Below are 8,642 nucleotides of genomic sequence, written 5' to 3'. Positions count from 1 at the left end.
TTGCGCAATGGTTAGCGCGTTCAGCTGTTAAAAGAAAGGTTGGTGGTTCGAGCCCACTCGGGAGCGGTGTTGTGAGATCTCAAATGTAACGTAAAAATCCAAAGTTTTTCCACAATACCTGACGACCATATGTTTCGTGAGCTTCCATGGCTCAATGGTTAACGCGTTCGGCTGTTAATCGAAAGGTTGGTGGTTCGAGCCCAACCGGGAGCGGTGTTGTGAGATCTCAAATGTAACGTAAAAATTCAAAGTTTTTCCACAATACCTGACGAACATTTAATTTTTGGGCTTCCGTTGCGCAATGGTTAGCGCGTTCAGCTGTTAAAAGAAAGTTTGGTGGTTCGAGCCCACTCGGGAGCGGTGTTGTGAGATCCCAAATGTAACGTAAAAATCCAAAGTTTTTCCACAATACCTGACGAACATTTAATTTTTGGGCTTCCATTGCGCAATGGTTAGCGCGTTCGGCTGTTAACCGAAAGGTTGGTGGTTCGAGCCCATCCGGGAGCGGTGTTGTGAGGTCTCAGATGTAACGCAAAATGTCAGAGTATTTCCACAATACCTGACGAACATTTAATTTTTGGGCTTCCGTTGCGCAATGGTTAGCGCGTTCAGCTGTTAATAGAAGGGTTGGTGGTTCGATCCCACTCGGGAGCGGTGTTGTGAGATCTCTAATGTAACGTAAAAATCCAAAGTTTTTCCACAATACCTGACGACCATTTAATTTTCGAGCTTCTTTGGCTCCATGGTTAGCGCGTTCGGATGTTAAACAAAAGGTTGGTGGTTCGAGCCCACCTGGGTGCGGTGTTGTGAAGTTTCAAATGTAACGTAAAAAGCCAAAATTTTTCCACAATACCTGACGACCATTTACTTTTTGGGCTTCCGTGGCGCAATGGTTAGCACGTTCGGCTGTTAACCGAAAGGTTGGTGGTTCGAGCCCACTCGGGAGCGGTGTTAAGAGATCTCAAATGTAACGTAAAAATCCAAAATTTTTCTACAATACCTTACGAACATTTAATTTTTGGGCTTCCGTTGCGCAATGGTTAGCGCGTTCAGCTGTTAAAAGAAAGGTTGGTGGTTCGAGCCCACTCGGGAGCGGTGTTGTGAGATCTCAAATGTAACGTAAAAATCCAAAGTTTTTCCACAATACCTGACGACCATATGTTTTCTGAGCTTCCATGGCTCAATGGTTAGCGCGTTCGGCTGTTAATCGAAAGGTTGGTGGTACGAGCCCACTCGGGAGCGGTGTTGTGAGATCTCAAATGAAACGTAAAAATCCAAAGTTCTTCCACAATACCTGACGACCATATGTTTTCTGAGCTTCCATGGCTCAATGGTTAGCGCGTTCGGCTGTTAATCGAAAGGTTGGTGGTTCGAGCCCAACCGGGTGCGGTGTTGTGAGGTCCCAGATGTGACGTAAAAAGTCAAAGTTTTTCCACAATACCTGACGACCATTTACTTTTTGGGCTTACGTGGCGCAATGGTTAGCACGTTCGGTTGTTAACCGAAAGATTGGTGGTTCGAGCCCACTCGGGAGCGGTGTTGTGAGATCTCAAATGTAACGTAAAAATCCAAAATTTTTCTACAATACCTTACGAACATTTAATTTTTGGGCTTCCGTTGCGCAATGGTTAGCGCGTTCAGCTGTTAAAAGAAAGGTTGGTGGTTCGAGCCCACTCGGGAGCGGTGTTGTGAGATCTCAAATGTAACGTAAAAATCCAAAGTTTTTCCACAATACCTGACGACCATATGTTTTCTGAGCTTCCATGGCTCAATGGTTAGCGCGTACGGCTTTTTATCGAAAGTTTGGTGGTTCGAGCCCAACCGGGAGCGGCGTTGTGAGATCTCAAATGTAACGTAAAAATTCAAAGTTTTTCCACAATACCTGACGAACATTTAATTTTTGGGCTTCCGTTGCGCAATGGTTAGCGCGTTCAGCTGTTAAAAGAAAGTTTGGTGGTTCGAGCCCACTCGGGAGCGGTGTTGTGAGATCTCAAATGAAACGTAAAAATCCAAAGTTTTTCCACAATACCTGACGACCATATGTTTTCTGAGCTTCCATGGCTCAATGGTTAGCGCGTTCGGCTGTTAATCGAAAGGTTGGTTGTTCGAGCCCAACCGGGAGCGGTGTTGTGAGATCTCAAATGTAACGTAAAAATTAAAAGTTTTTCCACAATACCTGACGACCATATGTTTTCTGAGCTTCCATGGCTCAATGGTTAGCGCGTTCGGCTGTTAATCGAAAGGTTGGTGGTTCGAGCCCAACCGGGTGCGGTGTTGTGAGGTCCCAGATGTGACGTAAAAAGTCAAAGTTTTTCCACAATACCTGACGACCATTTACTTTTTGGGCTTACGTGGCGCAATGGTTAGCACGTTCGGTTGTTAACCGAAAGGTTGGTGGTTCGAGCCCACTCGGGAGCGGTGTTGTGAGATCTCAAATGTAACGTAAAAATCCAAAATTTTTCTACAATACCTTACGAACATTTAATTTTTGGGCTTCCGTTGCGCAATGGTTAGCGCGTTCAGCTGTTAAAAGAAAGGTTGGTGGTTCGAGCCCACTCGGGAGCGGTGTTGTGAGATCTCAAATGTAACGTAAAAATCCAAAGTTTTTCCACAATACCTGACGACCATATGTTTTCTGAGCTTCCATGGCTCAATGGTTAGCGCGTTCGGCTGTTTATCGAAAGGTTGGTGGTTCGAGCCCAACCGGGAGCGGCGTTGTGAGATCTCAAATGTAACGTAAAAATTCAAAGTTTTTCCACAATACCTGATGAACATTTAATTTTTGGGCTTCCGTTGCGCAATGGTTAGCGCGTTCAGCTGTTAAATGAAAGTTTGGTGGTTCGAGCCATCTCGGGAGCGGTGTTGTGAGATCTCAAATGAAACGTAAAAATCCAAAGTTTTTCCACAATACCTGACGACCATATGTTTTCTGATCTTCCATGGCTCAATGGTTAGCGCGTTCGGCTTTTTATCGAAAGTTTGGTGGTTCGAGCCCAACCGGGAGCGGCGTTGTGAGATCTCAAATGTAACGTAAAAATTCAAAGTTTTTCCACAATACCTGACGAACATTTAATTTTTGGGCTTCCGTTGCGCAATGGTTAGCGCGTTCAGCTGTTAAAAGAAAGTTTGGTGGTTCGAGCCCACTCGGGAGCGGTGTTGTGAGATCTCAAATGAAACGTAAAAATCCAAAGTTTTTCCACAATACCTGACGACCATATGTTTTCTGAGCTTCCATGGCTCAATGGTTAGCGCGTTCGGCTGTTAATCGAAAGGTTGGTTGTTCGAGCCCAACCGGGAGCGGTGTTGTGAGATCTCAAATGTAACGTAAAAATTAAAAGTTTTTCCACAATACCTGACGACCATATGTTTTCTGAGCTTCCATGGCTCAATGGTTAGCGCGTTCGGCTGTTAATCGAAAGGTTGGTGGTTCGAGCCCAACCGGGTGCGGTGTTGTGAGGTCCCAGATGTGACGTAAAAATTCAAAGTTTTTCCACAATACCTGACGAACATTTAATTTTTGGGCTTCCATTGCGCAATGGTTAGCGCGTTCGGCTGTTAACCGAAAGGTTGGTGGTTCGAGCCCATCCGGGAGCGGTGTTGTGAGGTCTCATATGTAACGCAAAATGTCAGAGTATTTCCACAATACCTGACGAACATTTAATTTTTGGGCTTCCGTTGCGCAATGGTTAGCGCGTTCAGCTGTTAATAGAAGGGTTGGTGGTTCGATCTCACTCGGGAGCGGTGTTGTGAGATCTCAAATGTAACGTAAAAATCCAAAGTTTTTCCACAATACCTGACGAACAGTTAATTTTTGGGCTTCCATTGCGCAATGGTTAGCGCGTTCGGCTGTTAACCGAAAGGTTGGTGGTTCGAGCCCATCCGGGAGCGGTGTTGTGAGGTCTCAGATGTAACGCAATACCTGACGAACATTTAATTTTTGGGCTTCCGTTGCGCAATGGTTAGCGCGTTCAGCTGTTAATAGAAGGGTTGGTGGTTCGATCTCACTCGGGAGCGGTGTTGTGAGATCTCAAATGTAACGTAAAAATCCAAAGTTTTTCCACAATACCTGACGACCATTTACTTTTTGGGCTTACGTGACGCAATGGTTAGCACGTTCGGCTGATAACCGAAAGGTCGGTGGTTCGAGCCCACTCGGGAGCGGTGTTGTGAGATCTCAAATGTAACGTAAAAATCCAAAATTTTTCTACAATACCTTACGAACATTTAATTTTTGGCTTCCGTTGCGAGATCTCAAATGTAACGTAAAAATCCAAAGTTTTTCCACAATACCTGACGACCATATGTTTTCTGAGCTTCCATGGCTCAATGGTTAGCGCGTTCGGCTGTTAACCGAAAGGTTGGTGGTTCGAGCCCATCCGGGAGCGGTGTTGTGAGGTCTCAGATGTGACGTAAAAAGTCAAAGTTTTTCCACAATACCTGATGACCATTAATTTCCTGAGCTTCCATGGCTCAATGGTTAGCGCGTTCGGCTGATAACCGAAAGGTTGGTGGTTCGAGCCCACTCGGGAGCGGTGTTGTGAGATCTCAAATGTAACGTAAAAATCCAAAATTTTTCTACAATACCTTACGAACATTTAATTTTTGGGCTTACGTTGCGCAATGGTTAGCGCGTTCAGCTGTTAAAAGAAAGGTTGGTGGTTCGAGCCCACGGGGGAGCGGTGTTGTGAGGTCTCAGATGTGACGTAAAAAGTCAAAGTTTTTCCACAATACCTGATGACCATTAATTTCCTGAGCTTCCATGGCTCAATGGTTAGCGCGTTCGGCTGTTAATCGAAAGGTTGGTGGTTCGAGACCAACCGGGTGCGGTGTTGTGAGATCTCAAATGTAACGTAAAAATCCAAAATTTTTCTACAATACCTTACGAACATTTAATTTTTGGGCTTACGTTGCGCAATGGTTAGCGCGTTCAGCTGTTAAAAGAAAGGTTGGTGGTTCGAGCCCACGGGGGAGCGGTGTTGTGAGATCTTAAATGTAACGTAAAAATCCAAAGTTTTTCCACAATACCTGACGACCATATGTTTTCTGAGCTTCCATGGCTCAATGGTTAGCGCGTTCGGCTGTTAATCGAAAGGTTGGTGGTTCGAGCCCAACCGGGAGCGGTGTTGTGAGATCTCAAATGTAACGTAAAAATTCAAAATTTTTCCACAATACCTGACGAACATTTAATTTTTGGCCTTCCGTTGCGCAATGGTTAGCGCGTTCAGCTGTTAAAAGAAAGTTTGGTGGTTCGAGCCCACTCGGGAGCGGTGTTGTGAGATCTCAAATGAAACGTAAAAATCCAAAGTTTTTCCCAATACCTGACGACCATATGTTTTCTTAGCTTCCATGGCTCAATGGTTAGCGCGTTCGGCTGTTAATCGAAAGGTTGGTGGTTCGAGCCCAACCGGGTGCGGTGTTGTGAGGTCCCAGATGTGACGTAAAAAGTCAAAGTTTTTCCACAATACCTGACGACCATTTACTTTTTGGGCTTACGTGGCGCAATGGTTAGCACGTTCGGCTGTTAACCGAAAGGTTGGTGGTTCGAGCCCACTCGGGAGCGGTGTTGTGAGATCTCAAATGTAACGTAAAAATCCAAAATTTTTCTACAATACCTTACGAACATTTAATTTTTGGGCTTCCGTTGCGCAATGGTTAGCGCGTTCAGCTGTTAAAAGAAAGGTTGGTGGTTCGAGCCCACTCGGGAGCGGTGTTGTGAGATCTCAAATGAAACCTAAAAATCCAAAGTTTTTCCACAATACCTGACGTCCATATGTTTTCTGAGCTTCCATGGCTCAATGGTTAGCGCGTTCGGCTGTTAATCGAAAGGTTGGTGGTTCGAGCCCAACCGGGTGCGGTGTTGTGAGGTCCCAGATGTGACGTAAAAAGTCAAAGTTTTTCCACAATACCTGACGACCATTTACTTTATGGGCTTACGTGGCGCAATGGTTAGCACGTTCGGCTGATAACCGAAAGGTTGGTGGTTCGAGCCCACTCGGGAGCGGTGTTGTGAGATCTCAAATGTAACGTAAAAATCCAAAGTTTTTCCACAATACCTGACGACCATACGTTTTCTGAGCTTCCATGGCTCAATGGTTAGCGCGTTCGGCTGTTAATCGAAAGGTTGGTGGTTCGCGCCCACTCGGGAGCGGTGTTGTGAGATCCCAGATGTGACGTAAAAAGTCAAAGTTTTTCCACAATACCTGACGACCATTTACTTTATGGGCTTACGTGGCGCAATGGTTAGCACGTTCGGCTGTTAACCGAAAGGTTGGTGGTTCGAGCCGACTCGGGAGCGGTGTTGTGAGATCTCAAATGTAACGTAAAAATCCAAAATTTTTCTACAATACCTTACGAACATTTAATTTTTGGGCTTCCGTTGCGAGATCTCAAATGTAACGTAAAAATCCAAAGTTTTTCCACTATACCTGACGACCATTTAATTTTTGAGCTTCTTTGGCTCCATGGTTAGCGCGTTCGGATGTTAAACAAAAGGTTGGTGGTTCGAGCCAACCCGGGTGCGGTGTTGTGAAGTTTCAAATGTAACGTAAAAAGCCAAACTTTTTCCACAATACCTGACGACCATTTACTTTTTGGGCTTCCGTGGCGCAATGGTTAGCACGTTCGGCTGTTAACCGAAAGGTTGGTGGTTCGAGCCCACTCGGGAGCGGTGTTGTGAGATCTCAAATGTAACGTAAAAATCCAAAATTTTTCTACAATACCTTACGAACATTTAATTTTTGGGCTTACGTTGCGCAATGGTTAGCGCGTTCAGCTGTTAAAAGAAAGGTTGGTGGTTCGAGCCCACTCGGGAGCGGTGTTGTGAGATCTCAAATGTAACGTAAAAATCCAAAGTTTTTCCACAATACCTGACGACCATATGTTTTCTGAGCTTCCATGGCTCAAAGGTTAGCGCGTTCGGCTGTTAATCGAAAGGTTGGTGGTTCGAGCCCAACCGGGAGCGGTGTTGTGAGATCTCAAATGTAACGTAAAAATTCAAAATTTTTCCACAATACCTGACGAACATTTAATTTTTGGCCTTCCGTTGCGCAATGGTTAGCGCGTTCAGCTGTTAAAAGAAAGTTTGGTGGTTCGAGCCCACTCGGGAGCGGTGTTGTGAGATCTCAAATGAAACGTAAAAATCCAAAGTTTTTCCACAATACCTGACGACCATATGTTTTCTGAGCTTCCATGGCTCAATGGTTAGCGCGTTCGGCTGTTAATCGAAAGGTTGGTGGTTCGAGCCCAACCGGGTTCGGTGTTGTGAGGTCCCAGATGTGACGTAAAAAGTCAAAGTTTTTCCACAATACCTGACGACCATTTACTTTTTGGGCTTACGTGGCGCAATGGTTAGCACGTTCGGCTGTTAACCGAAAGGTTGGTGGTTCGAGCCCACTCGGGAGCGGTGTTGTGAGATCTCAAATGTAACGTAAAAATCCAAAATTTTTCTACAATACCTTACGAACATTTAATTTTTGGGCTTCCGTTGCGCAATGGTTAGCGCGTTCAGCTGTTAAAAGAAAGGTTGGTGGTTCGAGCCCACTCGGGAGCGGTGTTGTGAGATCTCAAATGTAACGTAAAAATCCAAAGTTTTTCCACAATACCTGACGACCATATGTTTTCTGAGCTTCCATGGCTCAATGGTTAGCGCGTTCGGCTGTTTATCGAAAGGTTGGTGGTTCGAGCCCAACCGGGAGCGGCGTTGTGAGATCTCAAATGTAACGTAAAAATTCAAAGTTTTTCCACAATACCTGACGAACATTTAATTTTTGGGCTTCCGTTGCGCAATGGTTAGCGCGTTCAGCTGTTAAAAGAAAGTTTGGTGGTTAGAGAGTATAGACGACCGTATACGCCAGTTTCACTGGCGTATAAAATCGTCTGGTGGGGAGGGGGGGGGGGTTCATTACCTCCCACTTTTCGTTCTACTCTCTAGGCGGTACCGTGCCTGAAGGGCGAAAGTATGGTTGGGGGGGGGGTTTCATGCCGTCACGTATCACGTGATGTTGTTGGCGGGAAATTTGAATTTATAGGGGTATTATTTCGGTGTATTTTTAGGTTATTGTGTCTATTTAAGGTATAATTTACGGGTAATTCTATAGGTTCATTAGGCCCTTTCTGCCTGTAATGCTATTCTCTGTATGATTTTGAGGTCTCTCCGTGTAGGCTTATGTTATACTAAAGAATTAGATTAGGTTTACATTGCAAAAGGTACCAATTAAGCTACGATGCGGTTCTAGGTGTACTCATGTTTTGTATTGTTATTTTTAGGTGTATCTTTAGGATATTGTGTACATTTAGGGGATGATTTATTGGTAATTCTATAGGTTCTGTAGACCCTTTCTATACCAACCCTGCCGGTAATGTTATTCTTTGTTTGTATGTATGCTTATGTTATTCTTATATTAAAGAACTAGTTTTAATTGAGATTTGGTTTACATTGCAAAAGGTACAAACTAAACTATGGTGATGTTCTAGGTGTACTCATGTTTTGTATTGTTATTATCTGGGTGTATCTTTAGGATATTGTGTACATTTAGGGTATGATTTATTGGTAATTCTATAGGTTCAGTAGACCCTTTCTAAACGCACCCCTCCCGTAATGTTATTATTATTAAGGTATCTCCATGTATGATTATGCTATATTA

At 44.4% G+C, this 8,642-nt stretch overlaps 3 non-coding genes across 3 annotated transcripts; all 3 read left to right on the top strand.

Moving 5' to 3' along the window:
* The first annotated feature begins 4,088 nt into the window (after positions 1-4,088).
* TRNAI-GAU (transfer RNA isoleucine (anticodon GAU)) lies at positions 4,089-4,161 on the top strand. Its single transcript has one exon. It is a non-coding gene; the product is annotated as a tRNA-Ile (tRNA).
* A 298-nt stretch (positions 4,162-4,459) lies between these two features.
* On the top strand, positions 4,460-4,532 carry TRNAI-GAU (transfer RNA isoleucine (anticodon GAU)). Its single transcript has one exon. It is a non-coding gene; the product is annotated as a tRNA-Ile (tRNA).
* Positions 4,533-5,928: 1,396 nt separating this feature from the next.
* TRNAI-GAU (transfer RNA isoleucine (anticodon GAU)) lies at positions 5,929-6,001 on the top strand. The gene has a single exon. It is a non-coding gene; the product is annotated as a tRNA-Ile (tRNA).
* The last annotated feature ends 2,641 nt before the right edge of the window (positions 6,002-8,642 follow it).

Source organism: Phalangium opilio, unplaced genomic scaffold (genome assembly GCF_054372755.1).
Source record: "Phalangium opilio isolate 3A_F unplaced genomic scaffold, DU_Popi_V2 ptg000082l_1, whole genome shotgun sequence".
Taxonomy (NCBI): Eukaryota; Metazoa; Arthropoda; class Arachnida; order Opiliones; family Phalangiidae; genus Phalangium; species Phalangium opilio.
This window is presented reverse-complemented; position numbering and strand designations above follow the sequence as displayed.